This window comes from Triturus cristatus, chromosome 4_2, assembly GCF_964204655.1.
Source record: "Triturus cristatus chromosome 4_2, aTriCri1.1, whole genome shotgun sequence".
Classification (NCBI taxonomy): Eukaryota; Metazoa; Chordata; class Amphibia; order Caudata; family Salamandridae; genus Triturus; species Triturus cristatus.
The window spans coordinates 699,113,888-699,132,591 of record NC_140586.1 but is presented as its reverse complement, the minus strand read 5'-3'; the positions used below and the strand labels follow the sequence as shown (position 1 = coordinate 699,132,591).

General features: G+C 52.1%; 1 protein-coding gene across 4 annotated transcripts in view; it reads right to left on the bottom strand.

The window, feature by feature from the left end:
• USP24 (ubiquitin specific peptidase 24) overlaps nt 1-18,704 on the bottom strand; it is a 2,082,369-nt gene that overhangs the window by 553,209 nt on the left and 1,510,456 nt on the right. The gene's annotated exons all lie outside the window — the stretch shown is intronic.

Genomic DNA, 18,704 nt, shown 5'->3' with positions numbered 1-18,704 from the left:
AAGCTTGCCTTCTTGTAGCTATGGAGGAGCCCATAACTCTGGCCACTGAATCAGCCATATCCAGGCCTGATTGAATAACCTGTCTAGCCGCAGCCTGAGCATCCGAAAGAACCTCCATAAAGTTTCCCCTCTCCTTATCAGGTAACTTGGGAGCCAACTGTTTTGCTGAGTCCATCAAGGCATGTATATAACGGCCCAACAAACAGGTAGCATTGGTCAATTTTAATGCCATGCTAGACGGAGAGAAGACCTTTTTAGCTGACTGTTCCATTTTCTTAGAGTCCCTGTCAGCTGGAGCCTGAGGAAAAGCACCTGAAGATTGTTTGGAACAAGATGCCTGCACCACCAAACTTTCTGGAGATGGATGAGAAGAGAGAAATAGTGGATCCCCTGGTGCAGTCCTACATCTTCTAGCCACAGACTTAGAAATAGCAGGCGAAGAGAGTGGTTTACGCCAAACCTCGAGGATAGGCTCCAATAAGGCTTCATTAAAGGGTAACAGAGGCTCAACTGTAGAAGAAGGCGAATGCAAGACCTCTGTTAGCAAATTTGCCTTATACTCAGCAGTAGGTAACTGTAAATCCAAAAGCTCCGCAGCTTTTCTTATAACCATATGGTAAGGAGCCACCTCTTGAGGAGGAGAAGCCCTTGTTGATGAGAGTTCCCACTCAGGGGAGGTGTCCAATCCACTTGCCTCCTGAACTCCCTCGAATTCATCTAGAGACTCTTCCAATTCACCCTCTTCTACTTCCTCTCTGCGACACTGCTGCTCTTCAAACAGTCTCTGTGCCTCTCTCCTTTAACGAATCGGCAGACGCGGCGTCGGTGGCAGTGTACGCAGCTCCGACTGCTCCCGAGCCGGCACCGAAGGAGGCATGAAAGCTGTATTAGGCCGAGAGGAAGGCTCACCAGATGGCGCCGGGGTGCCTGGGCATAGTGCTAGGGCATGCCCAAGTTGAAAGCCAGAGGACACACGGGACCAGAAGGTGCTCCGGATGGGAAAGCCACCCTTGCAAACACTCTATACATTGCATTAAAAAAATACGATGGATCCGAACCTGGAGTCGGGAACTGTGGATACGGATTCGAGCCAGTATCCAAACGGGAAGTATCCGACGTCGAAACAATCGGATCCACTGCCGAATCCACCGGTTCATTTTCAGGCACAGGAGGAATTGGATCATTCTGCACTGGCTCAGCTTCGGAAACCGGTGAATCCCTTGGCGCCGGAGCACCTCTAGGCGAAGGAGGCCTCTCCGGAGTCACACAAGGTGAGGGCGAAGGAGATACAAAGTCTTTAAGGGGACGTCGAGGAGCAGGCGAAGGCGACTTCGAAGCCTTACCCTTTGTCGAACGGCGCAGAGATCCAGGTCTTCTCTTTTTTGTTACGTTTCCTCGACTTCAATGTATGCGAAATTGATGACTCCAACTTCGCCTTGGCCAGAAACAATTTTGCTTACCGTTCTTTAAGCGCCTTCGGATTCATTATCCTGCAACAGGAACAGTCCTCCACGTTATGATCCGACGACAAGCACCATAAGCAATCTTCATGGGGGTCAGTTACGGACATGTGACCCCCACACTCCCTACAGGGCTTAAACCTAGACTTCCTCGAAGACGACATCGCAACAGCAACAGTTAAAGTTTAAAGAACAACAAAGTAACTCTACAAAATATGTAGAGTGCTAGAAAACCGTTAGGCGTCGACGGCGTGGAAAAAAGGGAACTGACATCACGCCGATGAGGCTCTCTTATGGCTCTGGTGACGTCGCGAGCGGAGCCGACGTCCTCGTCGGCGTGGAGAGCTAGGAAAAAATTCTGCAGAATGCTGGCATAGGGGATATTCATAAGGTGAGGAATCCACAGGCAGATGTATCCATTAGAATATCCTGGACTAGCCGTTCGGGAGGATAGGCCCGAAAGTGTGTCGTATCCAGAACCGCTCCAATGAAGATGAGCTTCTGAGAGGGAATCAGGTGCGACTTCGGCACATTGACGGAGAACCCCAGCAAATGCAGGAGGTCCGCCGTAGTCTGGAGGGGGGAGACGACTGTCCGGGGCGAGCCCGCCTTCAACAGCCAGTCGTCGAGATAGGGGGAAGACTGGAACCCCTGATCTGCGCAGATGAGCTGCGACCACCGCCATCACTTTGGTGAACACCCGAGGGGCGCTGGCAAGGCCAAAGGGGAGTGCGGTAAACTGAAAGTGCTCGTGGCCTACCATGAACCACAAGTAACAACTGTGGGCTGGCAGGGCGAAAATGTGGAAATATGCGTCTTGCAGGTCCAACGCTACCATCCAGTCTCCAGGGTTGAGGCCAGACAAGACCTGAGCGAAAGTTAACATCTTGAACTTCTCCTTCCGGAGAAAGCGATTGACGTCCCTGAGGTCCTAGATAAGACGCAGGCCTTTGTCCTTCTTGGGCACCAGAAAGTAGTGGGAATAACAACCAAGTCCTACTTCTGGCGCAGGAACACGCTCGATGGCCCCCTTAGCCAAGAGTGCCGCGACTTCCTGTTGAATAAGTGCCAAGTGATCCCACGACATGCGGTGGTACTGGGGTGGCATGGCTGGTGGGGTAGTCCCGAAGGGGAGGGAGTAGCCCCTTTGGACTGTTTGTAAAACCCACCTGTCCGAAGTGATGGTGCGCCAGTGGGGGAGGTGATGGCCAATCCTGCCGCCCACTGGCTTTTGATGGGCCTGAAAGAATAGACTAGGAAGGTTTGGAGGCAGTGGTGGCCGGGGTGGAGGTGGACATCAGCTGGCCCCCTGACCCACCTCGGCAGGTTCCACGTCCGCGCTGAGACTGTTGCTGCGCAGTCCTGTGGCTCTTAAGCGAACGTGTCGGGGCGCCCCTTCCGTGGCCACGAAAGGAGCGAAAAGCAGGAGGAGGGCACGTGGCGGAAAGGCCCAAAGACTTGGCCGTATCCCGCAAGTCCTTAAAGCGCTCCAATGCATTTTCTGCTTTGTTGCCAAAAAGGATAATGTCATCAAAGGGCATGTCCATCAGGGTGTTCTGGACATCCCCAGAGAAACTAGTAGTCCTCAGACAGGCGTGGCGACGGAGCATCACTGTCGTGGAAATCGCCCTGCCCAGCGAGTCGGCGGTGTCAAGGCCACATCGAATCGTGAACTTTGCTGCATCTCTCCCTTCAGCAATAGCTTGAGAGAGCACTGTCCGGGCCTCCTCCAGACATTGATGCAGCACTTGCGCCACCGCCTCCCACACAGAGTGGGAATAACGGCCCAAGAGGAATGCGGTGTTCACAGACCGCAACCCGGAGCTGGCGAAAGAAAAAATCTTCTTACCGAACTGTTCCAGTTTCTTGGATTCCCTGTCCGGGGGTGCGGAAGGGAATGCGCTTGGGGACTCAGAGGCTTGGACAACCAAGCTCTCAGGGGTGGGGTGTTGGGAAAGGAAATGGGGTCGCCCAGGGCCAGGCGATGGCGTCGGGCCATGTTCCTATTCACAGGAGCCCCTGTGTTGGGCCTGGTCCAGGTGCCCAAAAGAAAGTCTGAAAGTGCATCATTAAATGGCAGCAGTGTCTCCGCAGAGGTAGCTGCCGGCTAAGGCACTTCTGTCAGGAGGTTAGTCCTGACAGCCACTGTAGGGAGTTTGAGGTGGAAAGCCTCGGCCGCCCTAAGCAACACCACTGCATAACTTGCACCCTCCTCCATAGCCACGGTAGGAGTTAGCATGCCAAGGTAAGGAGAGGTATCAAGATCACTGGCATCCCCCAGTTCCTCTACCCAGTCTGGGTCAAACTCACAATGTGTTGTGACAGGGTCCTCAGACACCTCCCAGTCCTCCCCTTCCTCCGAAGGATGATGAACAGACCGAAAATAAGGAGGCTGGACATAGGGGTAGAAAGGCCCCATCGGCGTCTGAATCTACATCGAGCAACGCCGGTCCGGCACCGTGTCCACATCAGGCACCACCCGCACCCTCAGTCGGAGAGCGATGGCGGAGAGCGATGGCGCTTCTTCGACTTCTTGCGATGCTTCGCCTTACCTGATCCCGAGTGAGAAGACTTTGATCCTAATGTACGGTGGTGGTGGCTCCGCAACCGGTCCCTCGACCTCCCCCGGACCGGGACCTTGAACGGCGCAGAGTCTACTGCCGGACTTCAAGCAACTTTCGGGACTGCTCCCGCAAAGTCTTCAGCGCCATGGCCCAGCAGTCGGACCATGACTTGGGTCGTGTTCGCGCCCCAGGCAGTAGAGAAACACGCGGTGCGGCTCCGTCACCGACATCCTGCGATGACAGTCTCCGCAGGACTTGAAGCCAGGTTTCCCTTCGGTACTAGGAGTCTATCAACTCAAAAAACAGAGCCAAAAAGGCCTCAGTCAAAAAGTGACTGTGGGTACCGCTCTCTCTGGATCTGCTGGTGTGGAAAAAGAAAGAACGGACGTCAGCGCACGAGTAGCTGCTGCGACGTCATCTCTGCGACCACGACGCCAACGACAGATGCGGAGACGCATGACGCCACCTTCCGATGCGCAGGGGTAGTGCGGACGAAAATTTTCTCGATCCAATCTGACGCCTGTGGGTAATTCTAAGGTAAGGAATCGATCACTATGTGTTTCTTTCAGATCTTGGCTGCAACTCTCCAGTCTTCCATAGCTTAGGTATGGTTGGGGCCTTCTCTGGGACCATGGGCAGCACCTGCACAACCAAATCCCACAGTGCATGGGGGTAACAGCCCAAAATCCAAGCAGTCTTCACAGACCGTAGTGCCAGGCTGGCGGAAGAAAACATTTCCTTGCCTAAGGTGTCCAGCTTCCTGGATACCCTATTCGGTGGAGTGGTAGGGCATGCACCAGGGTTTACACAGGAAGTGGAGGCTTGAACCACCAAGCTCTCCGGGGTAGGGTGTTTTGTGAGGAAATTGGTGTCCCCTGGTGCGCTGCGATGGCAGTAGGCAATATTCCTGTTTACAGGAGCCCTTGTGCTGGGCTTGGACCAGGTCTTAAGCAGGACTTCCATAAGGGCTTCTTTAAATGGGAGAAGCAGTCCCAAGGGGGTCACTCCTGGCTGAAAGCACCTCTGTCAAGATTTCAATCTGGACTCTCACTGAGGGCAGGCTAAGTTCCAGGAGCTTGGCCACCCTTCTCACCACCATAGCAAAAGAAGCTCCCCCCTCTGCAGCCATGGTAGGAGGAGGGACTATGCCAGTATCTGGGGTGACATCCAGTCTACTGGCGGCCTCCAATTCATTACTTCAGTCCATGTGGGGTCTATGGGTTTGTATTACTCAGAGTCCAATGGTCCCTCGCAATCTTTCTCAAGTCCTAACCCATGGGAATAGGGCTCAGGATCCGAGCTGGAGGGTATGCTCCAGTTGCCTTCAGAGTCAGTTGTCCAAAGGTGCCCCAGTGCCAGCGGAGACGGGCCGCCTAGATATGAGGTGCATGGATTCATAAAATGTGCGGAGTTGGCTGAGGGTCACTCCGGATCCCTAAAACTCGGAGGTGTGGAGCTGGCGCAGGTTCAACTACTGAGCCAGGCCTCAAATGACGTCACTCCCTCGTCTCGTCAAATGACTTTGAAGGATGGGTGAAGTCAAAGACCACTTCGATGTCTTGCTCTTTTTCTTTTTGTGGGACTTACCCAAACACCCGGACAACTTTGAAGAAGATCAATGGCTCCAGGACCGATCCTGGGACCTTCCTGTTGACCGGGAGAGAGACCTTCGTGATATCGCACATTGAGTGGCAAGAAGCTTGAGAGATCGCTCCCTCGAGGCCAATGGGGTGCATGGCGTGGCAGTTGACGCAGGTCTTCGCGTTGTGGTCGCGCTTGAAGCACCAGAGGCAAACAAGATGCGGGTCTATAACTAAAGGTCATAAAAGGGTCAGTCAAAAAGTGACTGGGGGCGGCTCTCTCCGGATCGGAGCAGGCTGGAGCAGAAAGAAAAAAACTGACGTCAGCTCGCTGGGGTGGCACCTACATAGGCACCACGCATTTCACTTCTGGCATGGAGTATGCCGATTACGCGACGCAGAGCTGAACGACGCCACCTACCGGCAACGAGGTGTATTGGTTATGAAAAACTTCAGGATCCCGTCCGACGCCTGGGGTTAATCCTAAAGTAAGGAATCTGGGGCTAGCAATCTCTATCACATTAAGATCGTATTGACGCATAATGAATAGGGGAGGGGCGAGATCCTTCAGGAACCTTATAACTACATGAGACTTGAACAGGGAAGGCTGGTCTGGGAGACACTGACAGGCCGACATGGATAAGTAGCCCTTTACCGTACCCAATAAACAACCCTGCTGAGTCAACAACAGGGATAACCATAGGATAAGTTATCCAAAATATGGGCCTTGAGAGGGTCTACGCTATATGTTAGTTATAGATTCCTTACCTTAGAATTACCCCCAGGCATCAGACTGGATCCGGAGAATTTTTTTCGTAGCAGTACTCCTACGCGTCGATAGGTGGCATCGGTTGACTGCGCATCCATCGTTGGCGTCGTGGTAGCCGGAATGACGTCGGGGTATCTACCTAGACGCCGCCCTCGCACTCTGTCAGTTCTTTACACGACATTCCACGGCAGAAGCGCAGAGCCATGCAAGACACTGACCACTGGTGCACAAAACTCCTAATAGGAAGTCCTTAACCCTAGAAGTCAGTTCGCAGAATGGGGAGGATGGGTGGGGCACTAAGGAATCTATAACTAATATATGTCTCTTACAGATTTATAGTTACTGAAGGTAAGTAACTTGTTCATCTGAAAGAGACTATTAGTTATAGATTCCTTACCTTATAACCAACCTTTTTTAACGCCCACATAGCCAACAAAGAGTTGGTCATCCACCCGGAATTGTCTTGTGCGATCCAGATAGAAAGATAGCTCACGTTTTGGATCCAGACGCTGGAGCCTCTCTTCCTCTTTTGAAGGATGCGGAGGTGGAAAGAAGGTGGGCAAAGTGATGGTTTGACCACGGTGGAGTCGCATGGAACTGCCCTCCGGCGCGCAGAGATGCTGGGGCAAAGAGTTTATCCTATGTGGTGAAATCGAAATGAAATCTCAATGAAGAAGCGGCTTCTCCTGTAGCGGCATGATAACCGGCAGGACTGCCGGTTATCATGCCGCTACAGGAGAAGACGCTGCTTTACCAATAGATACAACCTGGCCTTATACTTATGAAGTCCCTTGACGAATAAGTGATGTCTGGACCCTTTCTTCATTTCGATTTAACCACATAGGGTATTTGTAAGCCCATTATTCTGAGGCGCGAGATTTTACCAACTACATTGCTATTGTGGCCAACTTATGCCCCATGAGGTCCAATATCACCATAAATACATCTTACTGCCACGGACCAGCTGATTATATAGGAGCCCTGACGAAGTTCCCTCTGGCAAAAATCGGGAACGAAACGCGTTGGCGGCTTGCCAGTCTTAAAAGATTGATTGAATAAAAAAAGGCAATTCTGGAACAGACTTCGACGTGTGCGTATTGACTTCACAATGAGTGCACCTTCCATTTGCTTTTTGAGGGCCAACAAAGGGCATGTCCAAAAGAGTGGATTGGGCATCGCCCTAAAAGCCAGTGGATCTCAGCCAGGCGTAGCATCACAGGGCTACCGTCGTGGAAATCGTCCTGCCTAGCGAGTCGGCGGTGTCCAGCCCACACCGTATGGCAAACGTGGCTGCATTCCGTCCATCATTTGTTTGTTGTAACGCTTTTCGCCCTAAGTGGGATGGGTATTCCCAGACGTGGGACCCGTGCTCACTGCGCCACTGGAGTCAAGCTATCCTGGCTGATGACGGCTGATAGCCAGAAACCGGTCCTAGGATGCTTGATTCCGGTCCAGGGAAGACATGGCTTGGCAGTTCGGGCTGGACTGTTCCCATGAGGCACAGGGTCAAGACTGATTTGCATATGGCCATGTCTAAACTGGGGTGGCGTAGTGGGCAAAAGAACGATGGATTTAACCCAGATCTCTTGACTGGGGGAGAATGTCTGCATTGTCAGCATTCCGTCCATCATTTGTTTGTTGTAACGCTTTTCGCCCTAAGTGGGATGGGTATTCCCAGACGTGGGACCCGTGCTCACTGCGCCACTGGAGTCAAGCTATCCTGGCTGATGACGGCTGATAGTCAGAAACCGGTCCTAGGATGCTTGATTCCGGTCCAGGGAAGACATGGCTTGGCAGTTCGGGCTGGACTGTTCCCATGAGGCACAGGGTCAAGACTGATTTGCATATGGCCATGTCTAAACTGGGGTGGCGTAGTGGGCAAAAGAACGATGGATTTAACCCAGATCTCTTGACTGGGGGAGAATGTCTGCATTGTCAGCATTCCGTCCATCATTTGTTTGTTGTAACGCTTTTCGCCCTAAGTGGGATGGGTATTCCCAGACGTGGGACCCGTGCTCACTGCGCCACTGGAGTCAAGCTATCCTGGCTGATGACGGCTGATAGCCAGAAACCGGTCCTAGGATGCTTGATTCCGGTCCAGGGAAGACATGGCTTGGCAGTTCGGGCTGGACTGTTCCCATGAGGCACAGGGTCAAGACTGATTTGCATATGGCCATGTTTAAACTGGGGTGGCGTAGAGGGCAAAAGAACGATGGATTTAACCCAGATCTCTTGACTGGGGGAGAATGTCTGCATTGTCAGCATTCCGTCCATCATTTGTTTGTTGTAACGCTTTTCGCCCGAAGTGGGATGGGTATTCCCAGACGTGGGACCCGTGCTCACTGCGCCACTGGAGTCAAGCTATCCTGGCTGATGACGGCTGATAGCCAGAAACCGGTCCTAGGATGCTTGATTCCGGTCCAGGGAAGACATGGCTTGGCAGTTCGGGCTGGACTGTTCCCATGAGGCACAGGGTCAAGACTGATTTGCATATGGCCATGTCTAAACTGGGGTGGCGTAGTGGGCAAAAGAACGATGGATTTAACCCAGATCTCTTGACTGGGGGAGAATGTCTGCATTGTCAGCATTCCGTCCATCATTTGTTTGTTGTAACGCTTTTCGCCCTAAGTGGGATGGGTATTCCCAGACGTGGGACCCGTGCTCACTGCGCCACTGGAGTCAAGCTATCCTGGCTGATGACGGCTGATAGCCAGAAACCGGTCCTAGGATGCTTGATTCCGGTCCAGGGAAGACATGGCTTGGCAGTTCGGGCTGGACTGTTCCCATGAGGCACAGGGTCAAGACTGATTTGCATATGGCCATGTCTAAACTGGGGTGGCGTAGTGGGCAAAAGAACGATGAATTTAACCCAGATCTCTTGACTGGGGGAGAATGTCTGCATTGTCAGCATTCCGTCCATCATTTGTTTGTTGTAACGCTTTTCGCCCGAAGTGGGATGGGTATTCCCAGACGTGGGACCCGTGCTCACTGCGCCACTGGAGTCAAGCTATCCTGGCTGATGACGGCTGATAGCCAGAAACCGGTCCTAGGATGCTTGATTCCGGTCCAGGGAAGACATGGCTTGGCAGTTCGGGCTGGACTGTTCCCATGAGGCACAGGGTCAAGACTGATTTGCATATGGCCATGTCTAAACTGGGGTGGCGTAGTGGGCAAAAGAACGATGGATTTAACCCAGATCTCTTGACTGGGGGAGAATGTCTGCATTGTCAGCATTCCGTCCATCATTTGTTTGTTGTAACGCTTTTCGCCCTAAGTGGGATGGGTATTCCCAGACGTGGGACCCGTGCTCACTGCGCCACTGGAGTCAAGCTATCCTGGCTGATGACGGCTGATAGCCAGAAACCGGTCCTAGGATGCTTGATTCCGGTCCAGGGAAGACATGGCTTGGCAGTTCGTGCTGGACTGTTCCCATGAGGCACAGGGTCAAGACTGATTTGCATATGGCCATGTCTAAACTGGGGTGGCGTAGTGGGCAAAAGAACGATGGATTTAACCCAGATCTCTTGACTGGGGGAGAATGTCTGCATTGTCAGCATTCCGTCCATCATTTGTTTGTTGTAACGCTTTTCGCCCTAAGTGGGATGGGTATTCCCAGACGTGGGACCCGTGCTCACTGCGCCACTGGAGTCAAGCTATCCTGGCTGATGACGGCTGATAGCCAGAAACCGGTCCTAGGATGCTTGATTCCGGTCCAGGGAAGACATGGCTTGGCAGTTCGGGCTGGACTGTTCCCATGAGGCACAGGGTCAAGACTGATTTGCATATGGCCATGTCTAAACTGGGGTGGCGTAGTGGGCAAAAGAACGATGAATTTAACCCAGATCTCTTGACTGGGGGAGAATGTCTGCATTGTCAGCATTCCGTCCATCATTTGTTTGTTGTAACGCTTTTCGCCCTAAGTGGGATGGGTATTCCCAGACGTGGGACCCGTGCTCACTGCGCCACTGGAGTCAAGCTATCCTGGCTGATGACGGCTGATAGCCAGAAACCGGTCCTAGGATGCTTGATTCCGGTCCAGGGAAGACATGGCTTGGCAGTTCGGGCTGGACTGTTCCCATGAGGCACAGGGTCAAGACTGATTTGCATATGGCCATGTTTAAACTGGGGTGGCGTAGTGGGCAAAAGAACGATGGATTTAACCCAGATCTCTTGACTGGGGGAGAATGTCTGCATTGTCAGCATTCCGTCCATCATTTGTTTGTTGTAACGCTTTTCGCCCTAAGTGGGATGGGTATTCCCAGACGTGGGACCCGTGCTCACTGCGCCACTGGAGTCAAGCTATCCTGGCTGATGACGGCTGATAGCCAGAAACCGGTCCTAGGATGCTTGATTCCGGTCCAGGGAAGACATGGCTTGGCAGTTCGGGCTGGACTGTTCCCATGAGGCACAGGGTCAAGACTGATTTGCATATGGCCATGTCTAAACTGGGGTGGCGTAGTGGGCAAAAGAACGATGAATTTAACCCAGATCTCTTGACTGGGGGAGAATGTCTGCATTGTCAGCATTCCGTCCATCATTTGTTTGTTGTAACGCTTTTCGCCCTAAGTGGGATGGGTATTCCCAGACGTGGGACCCGTGCTCACTGCGCCACTGGAGTCAAGCTATCCTGGCTGATGACGGCTGATAGCCAGAAACCGGTCCTAGGATGCTTGATTCCGGTCCAGGGAAGACATGGCTTGGCAGTTCGGGCTGGACTGTTCCCATGAGGCACAGGGTCAAGACTGATTTGCATATGGCCATGTTTAAACTGGGGTGGCGTAGTGGGCAAAAGAACGATGGATTTAACCCAGATCTCTTGACTGGGGGAGAATGTCTGCATTGTCAGCATTCCGTCCATTATTTGTTTGTTGTAACGCTTTTCGCCCGAAGTGGGATGGGTATTCCCAGACGTGGGACCCGTGCTCACTGCGCCACTGGAGTCAAGCTATCCTGGCTGATGACGGCTGATAGCCAGAAACCGGTCCTAGGATGCTTGATTCCGGTCCAGGGAAGACATGGCTTGGCAGTTCGGGCTGGACTGTTCCCATGAGGCACAGGGTCAAGACTGATTTGCATATGGCCATGTCTAAACTGGGGTGGCGTAGTGGGCAAAAGAACGATGGATTTAACCCAGATCTCTTGACTGGGGGAGAATGTCTGCATTGTCAGCATTCCGTCCATCATTTGTTTGTTGTAATGCATCTCTACCCTCGGCAACTGCATTGGAGAGAGCCGCACGGGAGAGAGTGGCCTGGGCCTCCTCCGGGCACTTTTGCAGCACATGCAAAACCGAGTCCCACACAGAGTGGGTGTATCGGCCCAACAGACATGCGGTGTTCAGCGACCATTGTTCCAAGCTGGTGGATGAACAAAAATTTCCTCCCAAAATGGTACAGCTTTTCTGATTCCCTATCTGGGGGAGCAGTAGGGAATGCGCCCTTGGATGGATCTCTCAGGGTTAGGGTGTTGGGAGAGGAAAATGGAGTCGCTTGGGGCCAGTCAGTGGCGTCGGGCAATCATCCTATCCACAGGAGCCCCTGTGCTGGGCTTGGACCAGGTGCCCCAAAGGATGTCCATGAGGGCCTCATTGAATGGCAGCAGGGGCTCCGAAGAGGTCGCTGCCAGTTGAAGCACCTCGGTCAGGAGGTTTGTCGTGACTGCCACCATAAGAAGCTCGAGGTTTAAGGCCTCAGCCGTCCTACGCAACACCACTGCATAAGATGCTCCCACCTCCGTAGGCACGGTAGGGGGAGAAAGCATGCCAGGGTCTGGTGAGGTGTCCAGACTACTGGTATCACCCAATTCCTCCCTCCAGTCCGGTTCCTCCAACTGGTCTGCAAGAGGGTCTACAGACCCTCCCACTCCTCCTCATCTGGTTGCCACTCAGGGCGATAAGGAACACCACGATAGAACAATGGTACAAAAGTACCGCTCGGCGCCGGATCCAGCATTGGGCGACGTCGGTCCGGCTCCGTGTCCATCTGGAGGTGGAGGCCGGGGTAGACGCTGGCTGGGGACGCAACCGGCGTCAGAGGTGGCGGAGGTGTTGACATCGGATTCGGTGCCATGGGAGGTGTCGTAAGGTCGACCGGCGCCGATCCGGATCCAGGTCTGGATCCTTGGGGGCCCTTTGGCGCTGGGGCTGGAGTCGCTGGGTTTGAAGTCCTAGAGCCCCCAACTGAGTCCGTGGGCCGAAGGCGCGCTGGTAGAGACGGGCTGCTCAAAGATGGAGTGGAGGGCTACGTAAAATCTACGAAGTTGGGTAGGGGTCACTCCGGCTCCCGGAAAAGGTGGGAAGCTCGGAGCCGAGCCAGCTGGCTCCACAGACAGAGCTGCAGGCCGAGCACCATCCGCCTCCCGCATCGCGTCTGCCGAAGGACGGGGAAAACGCAAAGAGCGACTATGCTTCTTCGCCTTCTTTTTGTGCTTAGACTTACCCGAAGCCGAAGCCTACGATGACGTGTGGTGGTAATGACTCCGCGACCGGTCCCGCGACCTCCCTCTCGACTGGGACCTCGAGCGGCACGGAGCGGACTGCCGGGCCTCGAGAAGCTTTCGGGACCACTCCTGCAAAGACTTCGGGTTCATGGCCCGGCAGTCTGAGCACGACTTCAGGTCGTGGGCGCGCTCCAGACACCAAAGGCACACAAGGTGTGGGTCCGTGACCGACAGTTTGTGACAGGAGTCACAGGCCTTGAAGCCGGTCTGATGTAGCAGCCCTAGTGCACCAGGAGTCAACGCGACTCAAAAAAGAAGTCAACAAAAATCGAAAAATATCAGTTAAAAAGTGATTGGAGGTACCGTGCTCTCCGGATCTGCGCTGGCTGGAATGAAAAAAGAAAGAACTAACGTCAGCGCGCGAAGGCAGCGTCTAAGTAGATACGGTGACGTCATCCTGGCGACCACGACACCATCAATGGACGCAGAGTCGACCAACGCCACCTATCGACACGCAGGGATACTGCTACGAAAATATTTCTCCGGATCCAGTCTGACGCCTGGGGGTAATTCTAAGGTAAGGAATCTATAACTAATAGTCTCTTTCTAGTATAATATCTACTACTTTGGAGGCAGAAGAAAAGCATTCAAGTTTCCCCATTCAATCTCCAGGCATGAAGGCGGAGTCTGCAGCACATGCACTTCCAATTAAAAGAGGAGGTCTACCCTGTAAGGGGAACGGAGAAAGTGATACAAAGAAAAGTGCACCAGGTTCACATTCCACATGCTTCTTTGCCAGTCTGGGGCTATTAAGATGATATGAGCCCAGTCTAGCTGAATCTACCACAGCACCTGGAGAATCAAGTATACAGGAGGAAACATATAGTTAAGTGACAAACTCAACTTCAACCGAAACGTGTGCTCCAAACCTCTCTGAAACGGATACTGGAGGGCATAGAACTGAGAACAATAGACAATGCTGTGAGTGGAATATAGGTCTACCTGAGGTGTCCCCTATGGCTCAAGATGCAGGGGGAAGTTGTCACTCGTGACCGGCAATGTGAATCAGACACCTGCTGTAGGCTCTGACATTCAGAGCCTACAGTCTTATGCTTGGCAATCAACCAGATTTGGTGCTGTGTGCCCAAGACCAGAGTCTTATTACTTCTTGACACAGAGAAGCAATCCTAATTATCTCTGTTTTGCTGACATACTACATCACAGATGTGTTGGCAGTCAATATCTGAATGGATTAGCCACAAAGTGATGGCAGGAAGGTCCTGAGTATCAGCCGGATCGCTCACATCTCCAGCAGATTGATAGGTGCCATCTGCTCCTCTGGAGACCAAAGGCCTCTGCTCTTCAGTTGCTTCACATGCACTTCCCCACCCTTGAGTGGAAGCATCCATTACCACCATGGTCACTGCTAGTGAAGGCTGGAAGGACATCCCTTGAACAAAGTTCTCCTCGACACTCCACCACGTCAAATTCGCTGTAGTGTCCCCAGAGAGCACTATGGAGTGAGAGATCTCTGCCATGTTGAAACCACTGCCTGCGAAGGCACCTCTGGAGAGCACTCATCTGCGAGCATGTGTAAGTAACCAGGAGGATGAAGGCTCTACACTTACACACACTCTAGGTACACTTAGAGTAGGGTTTGCATCATAGGAGTACGCTCCATTGCTGCCATGGTAGAACTAGATCTACTATTTACACTTTTGGTGCTCGTAATCATGTTTATCTGCTTCTGTCTATTATTCATTTCAGCACATGTATTTTATGCATGAATAACGTTGGTTGATCAAATTTATTGAAATCGTTTCACTGTGTATTCTCTGTATACTGAGAATAAGTGAGCACGAGTGACTGAGTGAAAGGTTCTGTACTGTTTCCACGATCCCGGAGGGGTCTGGGCTGTCATGTTCAGCGGCTGTCAGAAACCATTTGCTACCTGGTAGATTAGGGATGCTTATGGTGGCACTGTGACCTAGCTGGTCTAATGGGCAACATATCCTGAGGGGGTGTCCGTAATCAGTCTTGGCACCAAGCCCCTAGTTTCTATTGTCCAAACAAATGCACAGTTCCTACGGATTAGTGGGAACTACACGACAATTCGTCTGAAATAATGGCCTTCCAGGCTGATTGACTTTGTTCATAATCCAATCCAAAAAGTTGAGTGCTGGAGGGGGGCTCATATGTAAAGGTGCTGTTTTGCAGGCATCGGAATAAACTGGGGCTGGGTGCATAGGAACTTTTCTAGGAAGAAACCTCAGGTGAGGTCATGACGGATTTGGTTCGAAGTCAGACATGACACTAGGATTGGCATCCTCCTTTGGCATCTGCAGCGTTGGGGTCAGCGTCGACGGCAGTGTAAGATGGGAAGTCAGCTCCGGAGTGGGTGATGAACCCCCAAACGGGCTCAGAAAAAACAGACTGTGCAGAGGATGGATCCACTGGCAGTAACCTGACTGGAGGCATCAGTGGATGGGTGGGGCTCAAAGTTGTGCCAGAGGGAGCTGGCAGAAAGCTAAAGATTTGCAACATGGCTTTCTTGAAAGCCTCAATCCATTCTGACGTAATGGCCAAGGAAATTAGGGGTGCATATGGAATTGGTTCCTCTGCAGGGGACCGAGAACAAAACCAAAGGGCACCTTAACATCATTCCAACTTCTCAGAAAGAGAGTGGCGAGATTGGGATTAGCCCTGCTTGGACTCTGTTTTTTCTTCAATTTAGATTTACTTGAAGACGTAGACCTTGACAAAGACCTGTTGCAGGAGCAGCCCAGAGAGCAGTAATGGGTCCATGATCTCAACTTCAAGCGTGGCTTATGAGACTTTCTATAACTCTGACAGGGCACTGAAGCCTGCTAACCAGGCTCCAGTGCTATAGCTTTCTCGTAAAATGAAAGGCTTAATTGCAACCCAATTGGCAAGGACTTTAGCACCCCTGTAAGTCCCAAGTAAATGGTACCGGTGGTACCCAGAGCATCGATACTAAAGAGGGTCCCTATGGGCTGCAGCATGTATTATGCCAGTCAAAGGGAACCACACTAAACTGCATGTGGCCTACTATTACAGGATGCGTCAAATTGTTCAAACCATTTTGAAAACAACATTGCACACTCCCAGTGTGCCAAGCCCATGCACATTGCATATACAATATTTAAGTCACCATTAGAGCAGGCCTTAGTGCCATAAGGCAGGGTTCATTATATTATATGTGAGGACATATCTGCATGAGCAGATATGCCCTTGTGATGTCTGGCTCCATTGCACGACATTGCAAGTGATTAGTAAGCCATTTTAAGAATATATACTGGGCACTGGACATTACGAGTTACCCAGCTACATAATGGCTTCACTGAAAATAATGGTATTTGGTATTAAACACCTTGTCTAATAAATCCATACTGATGCCAGTGTTGGATTAATTATGACATGCACCCAGAGGGCACCTTAGAGGTACCCCTGGGAACTACCAGTCTTCTTGTGTGATGGCTGACTGCACTCTTCCAGCCTGCCACCACAGACAAGTTTTTGACCCCCTGCTCGGGAGAACCCTCACATTCAGAGTCAGAAACCATGCCTGCTCTGGCAGGAGGGGTTTACACCTCCTCCAGCAGAATGGCTAGTGATTTAGTATATTAAATCTAGAGGTTTAAAATCCTCTGCCGCCTCTGATATGCGGCCCCAGCTTCCTTCAGACCTGAAGGATGCCACCCCCTGCCCTAGGGACAATTTGGCACCACAGTAGGTAGGTGTAGAAAAGTAGGATCTGCTTTCATGGTTACCCCCACTTTTTGCTGGTGTTATTCTGTTTTATGACTGGGATCCTGCTAATCAAGACCCCAGTCACTGCGCTTTCCCCCGAAATTGGACAGTGGTAAGTACTTTGGTACCTTACCAATTGGCTACTGGTATACCCTTCTAAGACCCTAGTATATGGTACTAAGATACCCAGGGCATAGGTACACCAGGGATCTCCATGGGCTGCAGCATGCTTTGTGCCACCCATGAGAGATCACTCAAACAGTGACAACAGGCCTGCCTTGGCAGCCTGTGTAAGCTGGTGCTAGCACCACTCACGACAGAAATACGTTGCACTTAAAACCTATAAGTAACCCCTAAGGTAGGCCTTTCAATCCTGAAGGCAGGGTGCTAGGTTATAAGTGTGAGGATTCCCTGCATAAGCAGTACACCCCCTACAAACTCCAGAGTGGATTCTCCAGGCTTTGTAAGTGCGGTCAGCCATTTTCATACATATAGTGGCAATTTGTTCATTATGCGATGGCTAACTATATATTGGCTGTGCCGAATCTGGGCATGCTTGGTATCAAACATGTTGCGATCATACCCCAACACCGTTACCGGTATTGGAGATTTGATTCCATGCACCAGGGGTCTCCTCCAGGAAACCCCCAGTGCTCCCATTAACAGCCTTCCAGGGTCTGCCAGCAAGCTAGTGCTGCTGACGACACCAGACACAATTCTGCCCTACTACTGCTGAGCTGAGCTCGAGTAGGGTAAGGTAGACCAACAGGTTTCCTGCCACAGGGAGGTGTGACCACCTCCCAGACAGGACTTAGTGTATTAGGCTGAGGTGGGGGCACTTGCCAGCGCCACCAGACTGCTTTGAAGGGTACATTTGATTACCTCCTTTCATACTCCAGTTTGAGCCAGTTCAGGGAGCCTCTGGCTTCCGCGCTGGTGCGAAACTGGACAAAGGATATGGGAGTTTCCTCCCCTCTGTCCAGTCCCTCCTTTGGAAGGGAGCCCTGAATCGTTCCAACCCTCTCCCCAGGGTACTTAAGGGCTTACCTGTAGACGGCTCTTAAGATTCATCGTGGGACAAGATTCAAATCCGAAACCACTTCAACTTCGACCATCTGGGCAACTTGGCCTTTGCCTGGAACCGAGACTGCACCAAGGAAGACTCCTGCTGATCCTGGTCTCTCTGTTCTGCAAGTCTTCCTCGTTGTCTGTGCTTCTTCAAGGTTCCTCTCCAGGCCTGTGGGCATTAAGGACACCTGAAGTAATCTCCCTTGGAGTGAAAAAGTCTCTCCCCTGCATCTGCAGGCACCGCAACGAAGCTGACCGGTCTGCTGCTCCCAACGTTCCATGGAACTGGAAAGGCTCAGCAACACAGGTAGTGGTTCTGCAACTCCCTTGAGGCCTGACCTGTCCTCTCTGCAATTTTGAGGCCATTACCCCTCACTGGAACCGCTGGAGCAGAACCCCTGTGCACAGCGCCGACTTCCAGATGCCAAGGCTTGTTGGCTCTGTACTCCAGAGATCTTCGGGCTACAAGAAGCTCCAACCTCCAGCATCTCTTCCTGCCAACATCTTCATCCTTACCGCATCCACTGCACTGTGGGCCTGCATCTTTGGTGAGCGACTCCTGTGCCTTCAGCCTGTTGGTCCTCTTGAAGGTCTTCTTTGACTTCAGTGGGCTCACCTGCTTGCTCGGTGCCTGCTCTGACTCTCCTACAATTGGTGAGTCCCTAGGACTTTGCTGGTCCCAATGTTGTACCTATTTTGTTTACCTTGTCTGTTGCTGCTGTCAAGTCTTGTTGGTGCTCCCGCCGGACACCAGCCCCCTGAGTCCCGATTTCCGACGTTGGACAGCGTATGAACGGCCCCTGATCTTCCACAGCATTGCCTGGTCCTCAAAGCTGCAGCAACAAGGTCACCTTCATCACTCCTGCATCCTCAGTCATTGGAGGTCATTGCTCTTCCGTGCCTCCTGGTCACCTCCGAGTGGAATAGACTGTCTTCTCGTCAAGAATCGACCCTTGGATTCCACCGGACTCTTGCAGCTTCCTTGCTAGTGACATCTCTCCTGAAGTCCTCCATTGTGGTCTATCGCGGTTTCCGATGTCACTTCACACCTATG